This window comes from Cricetulus griseus, assembly GCF_003668045.3.
Source record: "Cricetulus griseus strain 17A/GY chromosome 1 unlocalized genomic scaffold, alternate assembly CriGri-PICRH-1.0 chr1_0, whole genome shotgun sequence".
Taxonomy (NCBI): Eukaryota; Metazoa; Chordata; class Mammalia; order Rodentia; family Cricetidae; genus Cricetulus; species Cricetulus griseus.
In genome coordinates this window covers 209,878,263-209,898,403 of record NW_023276806.1, presented here as the reverse complement: position 1 = coordinate 209,898,403, position 20,141 = coordinate 209,878,263, and positions in this window count along the sequence as shown.

The window sequence follows — 20,141 nt, the reverse complement described above, 5'->3', positions numbered from 1 at the left end:
TATTAATAAGAATTATAAATTTTATGTCCTTTTAGATTGCTCTATTCCATCTACCTTTCCCCCATTACATCAGTCTGAATGAAGCAATGGCCTCACAGCAGTAGCTGTGAAGCTTCACACCCAAGGAGCCACTGGGAGTGCACAAGGCTTTGGAAACTCCCAGAAGCCCAATTCCTAAGTAAGAATATCATGCCGTAGCCCTTTGAAAAGCTCAGTTCTTCATTCCTGATGTATTTGGTCTGACTCAGTGCTTGCTGTGGAATAATAAATCTATCTCTAGTCATGGTTTGAAAGTAATTGGTGGTAATCATTTAATAGTAAAGCATCCTAAAGTGGGAATGGTAGGCAGAGCCGTTTGGTTTTTCCTGGGTGGATATAAACAATCATCTGTCCTCCCCTGGTACAACACCAATGAAAGACCAAAGAAACAATTTCACTCAAATCCAGCTTAGAAAACCAGTTAATTTATTGGGATAATTCACAGGAGGTTGGGTGGCAGCAACTTCGCTAAGAAACCCACCCCAGGATGGATGACGACTCCCAAAATCTGCATCCCTGAAAGCCCTCACAGGCAGGTCCACGTGAGAATGCACTCTCCCTCGGCATTCTTCGCTATTCAAATAACCTAGGGAGGGAGTTCCTGAATCTTGTAAGTTTCAGGCACTTCTGGAAATTCTAAGTTTGGTTTACTCCCTGAGCCATAAGAGTCTCCTTTCTAGCTTCAGAAGGAAATGTTTCAATTCAGAGGAAACAGCAACATAGCAAGCATTAATAAGTGTATCTGCATCTCTGGAAAGAAAACGGCAACTGGATTTATCCAGGTGGCTCTAAACATGTCTGACATATCTCTGGCAATCTAGTGTGTGACTGTATGTGCACAGCTGTGCACATGCCAAGGAAAGAGATCAAAACACCCTCTTCTCTCACCTCTAGCAGAATTTTAGGAATCTCCAAAGAAAGTAAAGGCTTACCTTGCTGTAGACAATTCTTGGAAGGACAGGGCATGCCTCCAAAGACAGAGGGCCACCTGGAAAAGCCTGAGGGACTTATTGGCAGGAGATCATCACTGTCTATTTATCTGTTGATGCTTAAAGTTACTGAGAAGACAATGACTGAAAAACCACAGACTTTGCCACCCAATTCCAGGGCAATCACTAAACAAAGAAAAACAGCAGATACTAAACAAACTCTATGAGGAAACAATCGACTTTTCAGTCAGTGGTATTGAGTTGTCACATGCAAACAGCTGAGACTACATCTTTAATTTACATAATGTATATTCACCCAAAATATACCAGAGAACTATTTATAAGCATAAAGGCCCAACTATTATTAAAAGAAAATTTACTAATATATCTTTATAACTCCTCACTAGAAATGTTTCCTTACATATGCTATCAAAATTATAAACGACAGATAAAAATGTGAATATGATTTTACAAAAATTAAAACATTAGATCACATGATAAAGAAAAAGTAAAGAATGGGAGAGCGAGCGTATTTGTGTATCATGTATCTAATAAGCTGTTTGTAGCCAGGAGAAACAAAAACTTAAAATTTGGTAATAAAATCCAGTTGTATATGTCACTCTGCTGATGTATATCATAAAATTGGCCCTTGCCCAAGGATAATACAGAAATTGTTGAAGTGTTTCATATTTTCAAAAAATTTAACTAAGAAAGTGAAATGTCCATATGCTGACCACCATGAAACATTGATGAAAGAAACTGGAGAAGAAATAAATAAATGGAAAGGTATTCTATGTTCATGACAGGGAAAATTAGTATTGTTAAAATGTTTAATTTAAATGGAGTGATTTATGGATTCTATGTAACCCCCGTCAAGGTTCCATAGTCATTTTTCATAGAACTTGAAAATCAATTATAAAACTCAAATAGAATAACAAAATAGAAAATGCAATCTTGTGTGAGGTGCCACCCTTCCTACTTCCAAAATACATTAAGAAACTGTGGTGATCAAAACAACATGATATTGTAAAAACAGATACTAAGGCAAGTAAAACAGACATATTACCTGCAATTATAGACAATGAATGTTTTGCAAACATGACAACCAAATCCAATCCACTATTAGGAATATAAGAAATGAGAACAAAATCAATAGATAAGAGAGGTCTGCATCCCCATATTAATTGCTCCAATATTCACAGCATCCAAGATTCAGAATCAACTTAAGCATCCATCAATAGAATATACAAATTTGGAGTATAAGATAGTAGAGTACTATTTAACCTACAGAATGAAAGCAAGTCTGTCATTTAAATATGAATAAACCTGTAGGGCATTATGCTAGGAGGAGAAAGCCAAACTCAGAAACAAGAATGGTCTACATTGAATCTGTGTGGAATCTAAAACTGTTGGACTCACAGAAACAGAGAACAGTTTCTCTTAAGACTATACATGGTTGGCTAATGAGTATATGAAAAGATAGGCTTCTATAACAAAATACCATGCACTGGGGGATTATAAATACAGATGTGTTTTTCTTGTAGTTAGTTTTAGCGGGAAGAATTTCAAACTCAGGGTGTGAGGAGGATTGCATGCTGGCATAGATCATTTAACCTTGTGACTAGCATCTTCTCCCTAAGTCTTAACATTGATAGAAAGAAGGGAACTACCCGGCCTAGTCTAATAAAGATACTAATGCAATTCATGGGACTCTACCTCATGCTATATTTAAGTGCTAAAGGTCTTACATCCAAATGCAAATGTATTTGGGGACTTGATTTCAGAACCAATATTGGAGGTATACCAAGATTTGGCCCATAAAAATATGCATCACTAGTCATTGCAAAAAAAGGAAAACAAAACCATAATGAAACATGCAGTCAATAAACTAAGCTGAGTAACATTAGAAAGAGGAATTATAAGTTTTGTCAAGGTTGTGAAGAAGTATGTTCTACTGCATTGCTGCTGGGATGGCACAGCATCTTTGGAAAATAGTTTTGCATACAGACAATGTTAAGCAAGGACTCCTGTGTAGTCAGCAGTTCTCCTTGTCACAGACTCAGGAGAAGTGAGTAAAAATTTCTGTCTCAGACATGTACAATGATGTGTATGCAGTATTATTATAACAGCTCAAAAAGTTGAAAAAGTATTAAAGACCATCCAGATAAAATGTGAAAGTTGATAAAGTAAAATGCTGTTTGTCCTTCTAAGTAAATAAAAAAAGATCCATGACATAACGTGGAGAGGATGGACAAGATTGTGGTAAGCAACAGAAGTCTGTTCCATAGGCCACAGATGGATTTCTCCACTCATAGGCAATGCTCCAAAACAGGCAGAGAGGAAGAGAGGGAGATGACTCTAACAGAAGAAAGACTAGAATACCTAATGGGAATATTTCTTATCTTTGCAGTCATGAAATGATATTAACACAGAAACTGGTGATGGATACACAGTTCAGAATGCAGCAGGATCAACGCTGTGTATGGTGAGAGGAAGCGTTTGTGATATGTAAATTGCAAGCTCACCAAATTAATTTAGGAAATAAACATTTCATTACTTATCAAAACCTGTAAAATTATTTTTGCTCTTCCATTGGTAATTTTAACCACATAAAGTTTCACTGTGGAAGTTATTGGAATCTCCACCCCACATTTATTAAAAACTTATTATGTTTAAATTAAAATGAAAACATTTCCGGGAGTTGGTGGCACACGCCTTTAAACCCAGCATTCAGAAGACAGAGGCAGGCAGATCTCTGTGAGTTCGAAGCCAGTCTGGTCTGCCGAGTGAGTGTCAGGATAGGCTCCAATGCTACACAGAGAAACCCTGTCTCAAAAAAAATTAAAATATTTGAATATATTTTACCATTTTAAACTTTAAAGTTTAACTAGGCTAAGTAATCTTTAAAGTTTTAGGAAAAAACGGCAAAAGTTCAAACAAAATTTTAATAATCAATTACTTTAAAAAGTATTTTATTTCATTTGTATGATTGTTTTTACCTTATCTAAATATGTGTATTACATGAGTGTCTTAGGTCCACAGAGACCCAAAAAACATTGCAGATTACCCGGAACTGTTAGAGTTGGATGTGAACCATTGTGTGGGTTCTGGGAACAAAACCTAGTCCCCTGAAAAAGCAACAATGGGTTGAAACTACTGAACCATCTCTCCAGGTCCAGAAAATCACTTAAAATTAAGTAATCTGGGGTTTCTAAACAAACAAGGATGTCCCAGGTAGGGTTACTATTACTATTGCTGTGATGAAACACCATGATTACAGCAAATTGGAAAAAAAAAAAAGGTTATTTGGCTTACTCTTTCACATCAGTGTTTCTCACTGAAGGAAGTCGGGACAGGAACTCAGACAGAGCAGGATCCTGGAGGCAGGACTGATGCAGAGGAAATGGAGAAGTGCTGCTTACTGGGTTGTCTCCTCATGGTTGCTCACCCACAACCACAGGGATAACAGCATCCACAATGAGCTGGGCACTCCCACATCACTCACTAATTAAGAAAATGTCCTACAGCTAGATCTTATGTAGGTATTTTCTCAACTGATATCCCCTCCTTTAGGGAACTCTGGCCTGTGTCAAGTTTTTGGACAAGATCTCTTTATTTAGCCATTATTGCTCCTCAAACTCACTGTGATTCTCCTGCCTCTGCCTCTTTGTTGCTATAATTAAAGCAGGCACCACCACAGTCAGTTCAGATCTTCTCTGTCTCATGTTTTTTGTTGTTGTTTCTAATGGTGGGATGTTTTAGAGCATGATATTGCAGTCTACATATTATTACATTTTTATGTTTTTGGTTGTAAGCCTAGTCTTTAACACCTGAGCCATCTCTCCAGCCTCATATTATTACATTTTTAAACACGGTACATTTCTTTTTTGTTACTGAGTCAATGATTAGTTGCCTATATGTCTATTTTGATCAATCCACACTGCCAGAAGGAAAGTTTTGTGGCATGAGCACTGAAACCAAACTCCCTGTGTTTAATACAAACTATATTCTTGTTAGACATGTAATTTTAGCAAAATGCCCACCTTCCATTTTGTCATCTAGAAATTGAGGATAAGATTACTTTTTTATTGAGAGGCTGGAAAAAAACATATGTATCATGGAGTTTTGTTTTTCAATTTATAATATTTTTCAGTAATCCATTTTCAGTGGTCCATTTGCATTTAATGATACAAATTTATAATATAATTTTGCAAGCATTATCAATCAGGCCTTGAAATAATTTCAGAAGATTCTTCTATCATTCAGGTCTTGAAAGTTAGTATTGAGTGCTCTTCTAGTTTTAACCTTAGCAGTGTGCATTGTTTTATGCCCAACCTTATTCTATGTTATCCTTATGGGCCATCCTTTCCTTTTTTTCTGATAAGCTATACTGGTTTCCTCCTGCCACCAAAGCAAAAATCTGGAGTTGAACAGCTTACAACAACACAATTTTATTACATAAACAATATGATAAACAAATCATACAATTTACTATATTTATTTAACTATATGCTAATAGTTTAAGTTTTACACAAACACAGACACACACACACACACACACACACACACACACACACACACACATGATTTCTGAAATTTGTCCAGGAGTTTGTGCTCCTCCTGGAAATATAGAGGATCCATTTTTTTTCTGTCCTAGCTTCAAGAATATATCCTACATATGCAGAAGAGAAAATGGAAAGATTTTTAAGAGCTGATGGGGATGGAATATATCAAGGAAACAAGGCCTTCCAGATACAAGAGTGACACACATATGAACTCGGGGACTGTGGCAGCATGCACAGGATCTGTACAAGTCTAGGCTAGATGGGGTTCCAGTGATGAGAGAAGAAGCAGACCCCATGCCTAACCCATAGGGTATTTTCAATTGTCAACCACTCACAAAAGAAAAATTAGTTTTCTCCCATGAAGTCTCACTGGGTAGACAAATCACACCTAAGGGCAGGCCCCATGCCCAGAAGTGTATGGCCAACATAAAATAAACTCAGTGGTGCCTTTGTTTTGCAATTTTTTTGTCTCATAATGAATGCTTTGTTTAGACATTTTTTACCTTCCTTGTCTTTTGCTCATATAATTTCCAAATTTGTTCTTTTATGGTGTGTGTGTTTATGTGTGTAGTTCTCATGTTTTTTTTCCTTTGTTATTTTGTTTGTTTGTTTGTTTGTTTGCCTGTTTGTTTTCTAGACACAGAGAAAAAGGGCTTGGAATTAGCTGGTTCAGAGGGGAGGATCTGATAGGAGAAGATGGAGGGATACCATGATCAGAATATACTGTATGAAACATATATTGTTTTTCAATTGCAAAACAATGTTCTTTTTTATTGTTTGTCCCCCTCAACCATTTCAAAGCCAACTCCATAACAGTTCTCCCCTCTGACCTCTGCTTCATTACCACCCTTTCTTCAGTCTTAAGCTCAGTTGCCACCATCTTATAAGCTTCCCTCTGGGAAGGAGCCCTCTGGTTGTAGCAATTCCAGGTGGATGCTGAGCTCAAGTCTCCAGTCATTTTCACTAACCAGGCATTTTACCATAGTGAAAAGTTTCCGGGATAGGAGGTAACATCTTCGGTATACTTACCTGATTACCTATACAGTAAACCACCCAGATCCATGGTTTTATTTTCCAAAGTTTTAGTCATCTGTCTTCAAAAATATTTAATGAAATACAAACTAACCATTCATAATTTTTAAAATCTGTACTGCCCTGTGTAGTAGGATGAAATCTCCATTTCTATCTCCATCCCCCAGAACATGAAGTGGCCCTCTACCCACAAAAGCCACCAATGTATATTGCTACCTGCCCATCTGTCAGTCACTAGCCATCTTGTTGAGAAGACTGACGGCCACAGTGTAATGGTGCTTGTTTTCAAGTGCCCTGGGTTTCACTTACTATTATCCTCAAAGAGCAGGGCAATGAAGATGTGCCCAAGAGAAACTGTTCAGTGCTTCATTATAAGTGAAGACAGGGATTCTTTCAACTAGATAAGGAAAGAAAACCATGCTCAGGCTGCTTGATGCTGCACAGCAATATTTTGAGAGATTCAGACCACATTCACATGCATTTCAGTGTACTATAGTATTATAATAGTCCCATTCTATTCCCAGGTATTGTTAATTTCTCATTTAACTTACAAGATAAACTTGTATAAATCTAATTTTAAAAAGCTCATGCTATGATCATGGATTCAGAATTGTGGTACAGCAGAGAGACCTTGAGCTCTTCAGTGGACAAAACTTTTCATTAAATATCGCAGCAAATACAAGAGCAAAAGTATATTTCTTTGTAGATGATAAAATTCATTCTTTGCTTCTTGACTTTCATGTATGTGTACTTCCAGGCCATATTTGGAAAGAAGGCATATTTAAATTTAAATGTAGATAAATACATTCTGTTTTCAAATTCTTCCTGTCAAATCAGTTTAGTTTTGCCTATTTGCCTTGGAAACACTTGCGTTTTTGCCTATCTACAGCGATACTAAACCATACCAAAAATATTGTTGCTAGTGGCATTAAGTACTCTAAAAGTATGAGAAACTAACTACCCTACTGTCTCAGCAAAAGCCCCAATGCTGTTTTAGCTAGCTTTTCTTTAACCTTCTGGATTTCAGCGGAGAGCTGATACTGACACCATGTCTGCAAGTTCTAAACTAAATGAGTTTGATGGTGTCAGCTTAACTGCAGCCAAAATAAACCTACAGTATATGTTTATAGTGTCTGTTTTATACATGTCTGGAGCAGAGGAGATATTGAAGTTGTATTACTTCTCACCCTGGGAGATGGTCGTCCTTCAATGTCAAGATTAAGGTCACTGACAGGTCATCACAGAGAAAGCAGATCCTGAAAAACAGAATGCAATTTCTAAAGTATGTCAGTTCTTCACAGTTTTAGGTTGGGAGAAAAACTTAAAAGGATTTTTGTCAGAAAATGAATACATGTGTGCACACATTTGTAAACATACGTGCAAATGTAAAGTAATTCTCTTCAAAGTATACACAGGAAATTTTAAATTGTGCATAAAAACTGTTGTATTAGAAGACAAATTTTACATTAATTTGTTTGGTATGTTACAAGAAATAAGATTGTAACTTACACACCAATGAAAAATAAAACAAAATTAGCAAGTGCCACCTTTGCCCAGGTTACTAGTAAGCTTTACCAACAGGTATCATGAGTCCTAGACCAGTGCGAGGAGTTTCATCCCTCGTTCACAAGTTCAGGACAGTCATTGTCTTTGAGTACACAAAAAGTAAATTCACCTTCTTACAGCCTCGTTACTATTTCAACTGTAAAGTCCATCTCTCATTCTTCTGTGCCTCCTTTTCTAAACAAAATTATTTGCCCACTGTTGCTTTTGTTTAAATCTACATTTTATAATGGAAAATTACTCAAAACATATGCTGTATCCTAATTACTGCATATTTTATTTTAGTGTCCAGTTCCTAGTAAGTGTAAGTGTAAGTAAACAAATAGTGCCTTCCTGCAGCAGTGCTCGGGGGTCTATTTGGTGCCTTGTTGGTGTTGCTATACTGACCTCTGCAGGCCTCTGCAACTGGGAACAATGACTTATATTGTGTGCAGTGCTGCTGACATTGAGTAAATGTGGCTGTCTGGGGCACCAAACAACATTTATAGAGTTAATGATGAACAAAGATGACTGTTTTGTTGTTGTTTTCTTGATGGAGAACTTTGCATACATGTATTTAGAAGAATGATTTCAGAAGCAGGGTCAGTCATCCTCAATCACTAAACAACATTCTTGCCCAACAAACTTGTGCAAGCTAAAAAAAATCCACCTTTAAAATGAAAGCTTTAAACGCCTTTATCTTTATGACTTTAACAGAGAATAAAATTATAAATGAGTTAGAAGGGGTAATTATTTTAGTTGAGAGAGGTTTCCTTTCCACAAATGTTGACTGGCTTCTCCCCTGAGCAGTTGGCTCGCCTCTCTCATCTGTTCCTACTTAATAAGCACTTTCACTCGTAAGTTGGAGAATCACTTGCAGACCTACTGAAGCTCCAATTGTCTGTGAACTGTGTTGTAAATCCTATAAGTAGTACATACATTTTCTGCAGCATCTCCATAGGATGCAGTGTAACCAGGAGGAAATTAGCACCTGTAAAGCATCAGTGTGTTTTTGTAGCTTAATTCTTCTTAGTTCTCTGATGTGACACTTCCAACATCGATTCCTTCCAAACTATAGCTTTCCAATTAGTGTCTGTCACTTGTTTTGTACATATATATCATATGTAACACATTGTCTGGTCTGGTTGGTTTGCAGAACAGTGCTCCAAACTTTGTTTAGGTTAGAAACAAAAGCGTGCTGAACCACAGGTCTGTGGGTGCCTATTTGTGGTTTAACACATGACAAAATACAGAATACTTAAAAATTTAGGCCTGGAAATGTGTTTTTGTCTGGTTTATGTTTCTCCCTTACTGCCTTCGCACTTACTGATTTGGGCTATGTCATCCATTTGTTATGGCTATCCAAACTATTTCCCTAGGTGATATCTATATCAGCCCAGCTGTCCATTGAAGGGTAAAGTCTTCGTAAAGGGGAACTTTCACTACTGCCTTCTATGTCTGTTTACAAAGGCACGGTAGTTCATAACCTATCTTCTGGCAGTCAAATAAGTCAAGGTTTTCTTGACAATTGTTTAAGGAAAGGGGTCTCTTTAGCATTCTTCCCCCAAAAGGATAATTAAGTGAAATGCACAGATATAACTATGGCCAAAAGTAAGGATCCTTACAATATTTTACTTGAGATTTGTCGATGATAAAAAGAAAGTTTAACATTTTATCATTTACCTGATTTTGGAGGATATTTTTGGATATCGATGATATTTAAGAGAAATATTTCTAATGTTTTTATGTCATTATTTTAGTACATTGGACTATTTTAATGCAAAAAATGTCTATAATTTGCTTAGGAACATTCCAGTATTAGTGCTATGATGGAATGATGACAGGAATGAAACATGGTAAAAACATGGCCGAAATAACATTGTCCTTGAAACTGAGGCTGTGACAGAACAAATGTTCAGTTTTCTGTACCTGCTACAGGTTTGAAACTTGGTGATTTTTCACCTGGAAGATTTCAGTTACTGGCTCAGAATCCTTGTCCTTAGTCATTCAACTAACGCATCACTGTAAACCAGGGCTCTTGAAAAATGTGTTTCCCCCTACCCTTATGTTGCAGATGCTTATGCATTATATACATGGTCAGATGCCACAGCTCTGATCCGATCTCTGCCTTTTGCTAGTAATCATTTGGTTTCTCAGGGATGCCACTCTGTTCTTTACTGTGTTTCATGCTTACACAGTAGTGTGCATTATCCCACACTCTTCCCATATACCTAAGCTTCCTCCTACGGCATCAGAAGTGAAGCCAGATATGTTTTCCTCAAGGAATATATATTAGCTAAAACCACAGCACCACTCTATAACTTTTATTGTTATAGTTAAAAGCACATTCTATTTTAGTTCACACCTGTCCTACCTGTAAAATAATTTGCCACTTTTAACATATTTAACTTATGAATCTTTTTTTCTATTTACTGTTTCTCACCTCATCTTTGTTTGTGATATCCATCTTTCTTACCTATGTTTTTAGTCAGATTATACCATTATAATCCATTTCTGAAGCTGTCTAAAATCTGTTTTCATATAACCTGGGGGATGTAAGAGAGAAAGAATGCATTTACACTTGTGTAGCTGTAACAAAAGTACATATATTTTTAAAAAGGGGGCAGGTTAGTTTGGCTCCTGGTTTCAGAGAGATTAGTCACTTGTGGAAAGGAAGGCTTGTTGGAGCATCACAAACCTCATCACGGTGAACCGGGATGCAAAGAAAAGGCAATGGCAATGTGCACACCCCTCCACTCACTTTTCCCCCTTTATTTTTAGGCTCCTGTACCATGAGATGGTGTCACTCAAACTCAGGGTGTCATCCTTCTTAGCTCATTTAACCCTACCTGCTGGGAATGTCATCACAGACACAACTTATGTGCCTCATCATTTCATAGGTGATTCTAATTTCACCAAGTTAACAAAGATTAACTATCCAAGTGAGTGATCAAACAATAGTCCTTTAAAATTGTGAAACTCTGAAAGGCCATGGCCCTCTTGATGACTTCTAAGCCCAGCGATAAAGTTGTGCTCAATTGAAAACAATTTAAGAGAATAGTTCATAATAACTCATTTGTCATAGAAGAAAAGGCAGTAAAGGAAGACTACAGGAATTATCTGATTTACAAAAAGCTCTGAAGTAAATATCAAAATCTTTGTTTTTTTTTTTCCTATGATGTTTTTACTTTTGTCAAATGGAGCTAAGTGTGCTTATTGATTTGGAGCTTAGCTATTATCAATAGTCATTATTCAGTCATCACAATTATGTAGGATTCTTTCTGTTATTCTTGCTTTTATCTTAAAACAATAGTTTTATAGTGCAGTGCTGACCTGGAGTATACGTTACTCCATAGTCCCTCTGTTAAGCAAATCCTGAGTTATCAGGACACATTTGAACATGTTATTTTACAAACACATTTATATTACAAAGTACCGTTTTTATCTTAAGCAACTAGTCTTTCATTTATTATAGTGAACTTAATAATCAACATATAAAAACTATGGGAAACTGAAAATGTAATTCTGGTCTTAAGTGTTTTTATATAACTTCAATTCCCCTTAAATAATATTCTAGGATTATGAACAATTATGTCTGTGGGCTATAAAATCTAAGCAACTTTATTAAAATTCATAAATTTTGGTATAGGAGAATGCCATATGCAAATATTTTTAATAAAGTAGATTTTTATGGTAGTATTCTGTCTAAAAATCAGTAGTGTTATTAGATCATACTTAGAATGTTAAATTTTCATAGACACTCTTACATAAATATCAGTTGGAATAGGCTCACTTCAGGTTGTTTCAGGAAGGAATAGAGCTATTTCTGTAATTCTCCTGTCCATGAAGTTTATATTACTCCTAACAGTTTTTAACCATGACTGTAAATAGAAGCAAAGGTTTGGTTTTAGTACCGGGTCAGCTGAGGCCTGGTACTACTAAAACTGAGGCAGTGGAGCCTCCCTTCTCAAACCCACAAGCTGGGAGTCTTGCTGTGTCTTTTGGAACAAGCAAGAGTATCAGAAACTCCAGCATGAGCGATCCTTGAAAAGGAAAACCTCCCCTCCCAAAGCTTCTTCCCAGCTCCATCTACAAAAGTGTCACTAAGAAGCATATGTGTGAGATAGGTAAGGCTCCCCAAACTCCCCTTTCTTTCCGAAACCAATGGGAGGTCAGTAGGCGTTCAGAGTAACATAATCACAAGACATTTATTTCCAATTGGTTTCCAAAACTGTTAACTCAAGGTTACCTTGTTGTAAATAATTTCTGTAATTTCATATTGCAAGATTATAACTGAATCTCTTTTGTTTTGTTTTCTTAATAAATAGAAATGAATAAAATTTTGAGTTAAACAATGTTTTAAAGATCTTTATTGATAGGTCAGCCAGTGGTGGCACACACCTTTATTCCCAGGCAGAGGCAGGCAGATCTCTGTGAGTTTGAGGCCAGCCAGGCCTACAGAGCTAGTTTCAGGACAACCAAGACTGTTATACAGTGAAGCCCTGTAAGACAATATCCCTTAACATTGAATTCAAACTTAACCAAAGACAGAAAGAAAGCAGAAAGAAATCAGAAATCCAAAAACCAGAGTGGATGGAGGACACGAAGAAACCAAGGACTGACAAACACATGAACTTACAGAGACCATGTTAGCATGGACAGGACCTGCACAGGTGTGTACCAGATGGTGGTCTCAGCACTGAGAAGTGGACAAACCCCCATCCCTAACCCAGCAGCTATCTCCAATTGATAACGGGTAACACATGAAAAATTAGTTTTCTTCAATGAAGTCTCACTGGGCAAACAAACCACTCTTAAGAGCAGGCCTCATGCCCAGCAGTGAGTGGCCAACACAATAAGGACTGAATAGCATCTTTGGAGGTTCTTTGTGGCCTAATGTTTTCCCTGAGCATTTACAAGTCCTTTTTTATATATTATGGTTTCTGATTTTGTGTTTTTATGGGTGTGTACAAAACATGGTGTCTGTCTCTTACTCTTTATGTATTTCTTATTCTTTCTTTGTCTCTTTTTCTTCTGTTTGTTTATTTTGACCTATTCTACTTTGTTTTATCTTACTATATTTTATGTCAATATTATTATTTAGATGTCTTCCCCTGCCCCCCCCCAAAGGAAAGAAAGACAGACAGGAGTGGAATGGATGGGAGGGGATGTGTGGAGGATCTCAGAGGAGTTAGGGGAGGAAATCCCATAATCAGAACATATGAAAAAAAATGTATTTTCCATCAAAGAAAAATAAAAAAGACACGTAGAAAATTAAAAGTATTCTTTAAGATTTTATAGTGCTGATTTCATAGGCATTATGATTTATAATAACAGCATCAGATGTATAAAAGACAGTTTTAATTTCTGTATTAAGTGAGTTTGTGGCCTCTATTTTTATGTATCCAATCATTTCAAGGTACAAAAAGCCAGTTTTAGATAAATGAGAAACTTGCCCTTTCAGAATATTGTGGGTTTTTTTTATATCATGTTACCCCATGAATGACTGAAATTCAGGGAGCTTGGGAGAAATGATTTTGTCTTCCTTATTAGAGTTCCTTTGAAATCTTTGAGACACTCCTGTAAGGATCAGATTTATGTAATGATCCCTTCTTTAACTCCCAAGCCCAGGACCCTTCAGGCCTATTGTCTTCTGCTTAACTATATTCAAGAACATCTAATATAATGGTCTTTAACTAAGATAAAAATGAAAAGGTACAAATAATTTAGTTTTCATAACAGCTTATATTTAACATTTATTCAATAACAATAGAAACTGCCATAATTGGGAAGAGTACTTAATACAATAGCAATTTTACGATTCACAAAGGAAATCTTGTTTCCAGACTATTTTTCCAACTTTCAAACTGACTTCAGTGAAAATAAAAATAGAATTTTTTTTTATATAGTCTGACAAGCTTTTGAAGGAAATGATGTCTGGTCATTTGTTATCATCTCACAATCCAACTAGAAATGAATATTTTACAAAGAATTACCCTTCAAAAAAAATAAGAAGAAAAAAATCACCCTTTCCAATAAAATACGCACAGAAGATTAAAATGCTGCAGTGTTAAATCATGTATGTTAAATGTTTTACATAAATTATACTGTTAAATATATGCTATACTATTATTATATATTATACATGTTAAAATGCTAAATTAAGGAAGAGTGAGCCATCCATAGTAAATAAAGTTGAGATTCCTAATAAAGACCTAAGATTTAGAAAGAGCATTCATATGATTTGTAGAAACATATGTGTGCTAGTTGACTAATACCATTTATCTTACCACTGAACTTTTATTTTGTAATTGCTTTTGTTCACTGCATTTCACTTATGGAGCAACAGAAGTACTTTTTTCTCTCCACTCCTGTAAGATTCAGTGAGACTCATTGCCAGCCAGCATCTTCACCAACATGACCATCACCAGCACCTCACACACAATGAGTGGAACAGCTAAAGGAACAAGATTTAAAGTATGCCATTGATCCCAACGACAATGCACTCCTTTGTCCAATGAGAGATCAGAGCATCGTCTTGTGGATTGAACCTTAACAGCAATTTTACCCTAGCGCCACATGTAACCACTTAATTCTTTACCTTATTTTGACTGGGGTCAGAACAGCTTTACTAAGTGATCAAATTTCTCTATGCCGTGGTCTAAAAATGTGAAAGAGGAAAAAAAAAGTAGATGACTAAGTGGCACATATCCAAAGCATTTTAAAATGATGATAATTGTCCTTTGTCAACTGGGTGATTATATATGAAAGGTTCTGGAAAATAAAGCTTAGGACATCTTTATGTGAAAACAGAAAATTTGACATCCTAACCATAAGACCTTAGAAGGCAGCACACAGGGTCTAAGTGGGTTTAGTTACATTCTGTCCAGTTGATTTGAAACAACTCAGCCGTGTCTGATGGTGAGACTTGCCCAATCCTGATGATGATGCCATTAGTAAATTGAACAACACCAAGAAGTGTTTTCGCATTTATATTTTGGCCTTTTCATGGTTCCCTTTCTCCTGCCACTTTGTTCTTTGTAATAAAATGCAGAATGGAAGGAACAACATCTATGAATTACTGTGTTCTGTCAATACCAGTAACTAATTGCCAAACTCACGAAAGCCTATAAACTACTTCTTTTACTTTTATGTTTCATTTAAGACACTGATGAGTTACATATTCCTTTGATCTCTTTAAACTCCAAAATTAAAGAAAAGGGCCATATTTAAGGAGTAGACATTGGAATTGGATAAATGTTCACACACTTTATGGACCTTGTGTGCATACTACAAAAGCAAATGAATAAGTAAATATGACTTTGTAGTTGATTGAGTTGAATGGCAGATGCAGCTATAATAATTTTCCCAGTGTCAGAGGCTAGGATTTGAGCCTCTATAAAGATAATCATGAGGTTCAGAAGACAGTTGAACATTTATCTTAGATGTGACAACAGATACTATATTTTAATAAATAATGCTGCTTCATGATATGTGGAATTTACGAAAGGGACAGGGGAAGCCACATGGTTTGAAAAGCACACTACTTATATAATTGATTTATGGTTGTCAGCCACAATTCTTTTTTTTTTTTTTGGTGGGGGGGTTCCGAGACAGAGTTTCTCTGTGGCTTTGGAGGCTGTCCTGGAATGAGCTCTTGTAGACCAGAATGGTCTGAAACTCACAGAGATCCTCCTGCCTCTGCCTCTGCCTCTGCCTCTGCCTCTGCCTCTCTGCCTCTCTGCCTCTCTGCCTCTCTGCCTCTTTCTCTGCCTCTCTGCCTCTCTGCCTCTCTGCCTTTCTGCCTCTCTGCCTCTCTGCCTCTCTGCCTCTCTGCCTCTCTGCCTCTCTGCCCCTGCCTCTGCCTCTGCCTCTGCCCCTGCCTCTGCCTCTCTGCCTCTGCCTCTCTGCCTCTGCCTCTATGCCTCTGCCTCTCTGCCTCTGCCTCTCTGCCTCTGCCTCTGCCTCCAGTGCTGGGATTAAAGACATGAACCAACACTGCCCTGCTGGCAGCCAAAATTCTAAAATGTGCTCAGATACTTACTAATGAAATGCTAATCTATTTTGTCCAATTATAAGGGAAAGACTCACACTCATCTAATTAAAATAAGATCACCAAAGTGATGTCTGTAGGTAGGAAAAGAAATGGCTAGTAATGTGTTATTAGTTGGGGCTAAAGCACAACTGTAAAAAAAAGTATATTTCATTTACATAGAGGTTAGACTAGGTATAATTTTGTTAAAAAGCTTCATTCAAAATGTTATGTACAGCTTTCTATGTTCTAGTCCCAGCACTTTACACATATGTATCAATTCTCACACATTTGGTTAGTATTCTCCATGGGGCATACATACAAGAGCTAAGTGCCACAATTCAACATATATTTTTTTGTAAGTTCCTTGACCTGAAACTACGATTATCTGCTCCATGAAAAGATCTTTTACTTTTTATCTCATATGCCTCATACTCACATTTAATTAACACTAACCAAAAAGTGAAAGACCTGTACAATAAGAACTTTGACACTTTAAAGAAAGACATTAAAGAAGATACCAGAAAATGGAAAGATCTCCCATGCTCTTGGATAGGTAGAATTAACATAGTAAAAATGGCAATCCTACCAAAAGCAATCTACAGATTCCACACAATCCCATCAAAATCCCAACACAGTTTTTCACAGACATTGAAAGAACAACACTCAACTTTATATGGAAAAATAAAAAACCCAGGATAGCCAAAACAACTCTTTACATTAAAAGATCTGGAGGCATCACCATCCCTGACTTCAAGTTCTACTATAGAGCCATAGTTCTGAAAACAGCTTGGTATTGGAACAAGAATAGACAGATAGACCAATGGAATCGAATTGAAGACCCAGATATTAACCCACGCACCTACGGGCACCTTTTTTTTGACAAAGGTGCTAAATCTATACAATGGAAAAAAGATAGCATCTTCAACCAATGGTGCTAGCACAATTGGATTAGGGCATGCAGAAGATTGCAGATTGATCCATACCTGTCACCATGTATGAAACTTAAGTGCAAATGGATCAAAGATCTCTCCATAAATCCAGCCACACTGAATCTTCTAGAAGAAAGTGGGAATTACCCTTGAACAAATTGGCACAGGAGACCAATTCCTGAACATCACGCCAGGAGCACAGACACTGAGGTCTGCAATTAATAAATGGGACCTCCTGAAACTGAGAAGTTTCTGTAAGGCAAAGGACACAGTCAGTAAGACAAAACGACCACCCACAGAATGGGAAAAAATCTTCACCAACCCCACATCTGACAGAGGGCACATTTCCAAAATATACAAGGAGCTCAATGAAGCTAGCCACCAAAACACCAAACAATGAAATTAGAAAGTGGGGTGCAGAACTAAACAGAGATTTTTCAACAGAAGAATCTGAAATGGCTGAAAAACACTTAAGAAAGTGCTCAAAATCCTTGGCCATCAGAGAAATGCAACTCAAAACAACTCTGAGATACCACCTCACACCTGTCAGAATGGCTAAAATAAAAAATACCAATGACAACCTATGTTGGAGAGGATACAGAGAAGAAGGAACACTCTTCCATTGCTGGTGGGAGTGTGAACTTGTAAAACCATTCTGGAAATCAGTATGGCAGTTGCTCAGAAAAATGGGAATCAATCTACCTCAAGATCCAGCCATTCTTCTCTTGGGTATACCCAAATAGTGCATGTTCATACAACAAGGACATATGTTCAACCATATTCATAGCAGCATTGTTTGTAATAGCCAGAACCTGGAAGCAACCTAGATGCCCCTCAATTGAAGAATGGATTGAGAAAATGTGGTACATGTATACAATGGAGTACTACTCAGCAGAAAAAAGCAATGGAATCTTGAAATTCGCAGGCAAATGGATGGAACTAGAAGAAACCATCCTGAGTGAGGTAACCCAATCACAAAAAGACAAACATGGTATGTACTCACTCATATATGAATTTTAGACATAGAGCAAAGGTTTACCAGCCTATAATCCTCTTCACCAAAGAAACTAGGAATCATGAAGGACTCTAAGGGATAAATGGTCCCCAGGAATGGAAGTGGCATCAACTCCTGAACTAATTGGGAGCATGAGGGTAGGGTAGAGGGTGCTGCCACAATAAGAGCACAAAAAGAGGAGTATAGGAGAGGAAATGGAGGAGCAGAAATAATGAGTAGGGGGAAGAAGAGAAAAGAGAGCAGGATGAGAGATACCATACTAGAGGGAGCCACTATAGGTCCGAGAAGAGATCTGGAACCAGGGAGATCTCCAGAGACCTACAAGGATGACACGATCTGACAATCCAGGCAATGATGGAGAGGATAACCTAAAAGCCATTCCCCTAAAATGAGATTGATGACTTCTCTTTATGCCATCCTAGAGCCCTCATCCAGTGGCTGATGGAAGCAGAGACAGACATCCACAGAAATACACTGAGCTGAAATCTGGAACCTAGTTGAAGAGAGGGAGGAATGAAGATCGAAGGGGTCTGTACCAGGTTGGAAAAACCCACAGAAACAGTTGGCCTGAACAAGGGAAAGCATATCGACCCCAGATGCTGTCTGGGAGGCTAGTACAAGACTGATCCAGCCCCCTGAACATGGATGCCATTAAGGAGGCCCCTGCACTCCAGGGAGCCTCTGGAAGTGGATTAGTATTTTTCCCTGGTGCAAGAAGGGACTTTGAGAGCCATCTCACGTGAAGGGTTACACTCTGGCCCTGGACACATGGGGAAGGGCCGAGGCCCAGTACAGGAAGATTTGGTGGACTTTGCAGAGCCCCTGTTGAGGGCCCTACCCTGCCTGGGGAGTGGTAGGTGGATTGGGTTGGGGGTAGGTTGGAGGTTGGGGAGAAGGGATGGGGGTAAGGGGAGCGAGAGGGAGAAGGGACTTACATGTGAAACAAGCCCTAACTTGAATTATATATATATATATATATATATATATATATATAATATATATATATATATATCAAATTAATTTGAAAATCATTGCATTTTCATACGACTGTATTTTACATATACTTCTATTTTCTTCTTCGTTTTCACAGAGATTTTCCCTTGAGTCAGAAATCATTGTTGTATTAAAATCCTATAGGTTGAAGTCATTTTAATGAACCTCATTCTCTACCTTCTAAAATGGACATCACATTAACAAGAATTTATGGGAAAAATCAGTCTGGAGTAGAATACTGTAATTAGGTATAGAATAAAAACCTCACAATTTGCAATGAATGCACCCTACAGAGGAATAGCTGCCTGCTATGATTTAACTAGGATTGGGCAAGTGTGCAGCCCTCAGTGCCATTTATGAATTAATCAGGTACACAAGCACCTCTTAGGAGCCTTCACACCGAGTGAAGAAATCTCCTCTGGGACATCATATTAAAACAGCCCTACAAAACTCATTAGTAGAAACTACATCTTCCTATTTTTAATTTAAATATATAATAGAAAAAGAAACAAGCTCTTCCAATCTATCACTGGACCTGAATTAGGGTCATTGTAATGCAGAATTACTAAAGTTTTTTTTTGTTTAGTTTCTGAATAAATGCATATTTTATGTCCTCACAATTTTAGAACTAGAAAAAGAAAGAAAAAAAAGCACTTCTGGTATCATCAATAATGTATATAAAGCATATATAGCATTTAAAAATTGCAAATAAAGACACAAATACATGCTTTATTTATCTTGACAGTAACATAGAACACAATGTTTAAAATAGCCCTTTTATTTAGTTCATATTATTTTCAATGAAATATGGATTTTAACTATCATTCGCTTGTAATTGAACCCAAAATTAAGAAAAGCTGTAGGAAGTCACTATTTTTCAAACCCAGCCATTGTAGAAATATTTTCTACAGAAACACTTTTTTAGTGCTTTCCGGCAGGGCAAGTAATATAAAATTTCCAATACTGATTTCTGCTTGAGACAAGATACATTTTAAGAGTTATTAGCACTCTGCAAAGTGTGTTAAATTTGACATTCATGATGTCTCTGTTATTAAATAGATA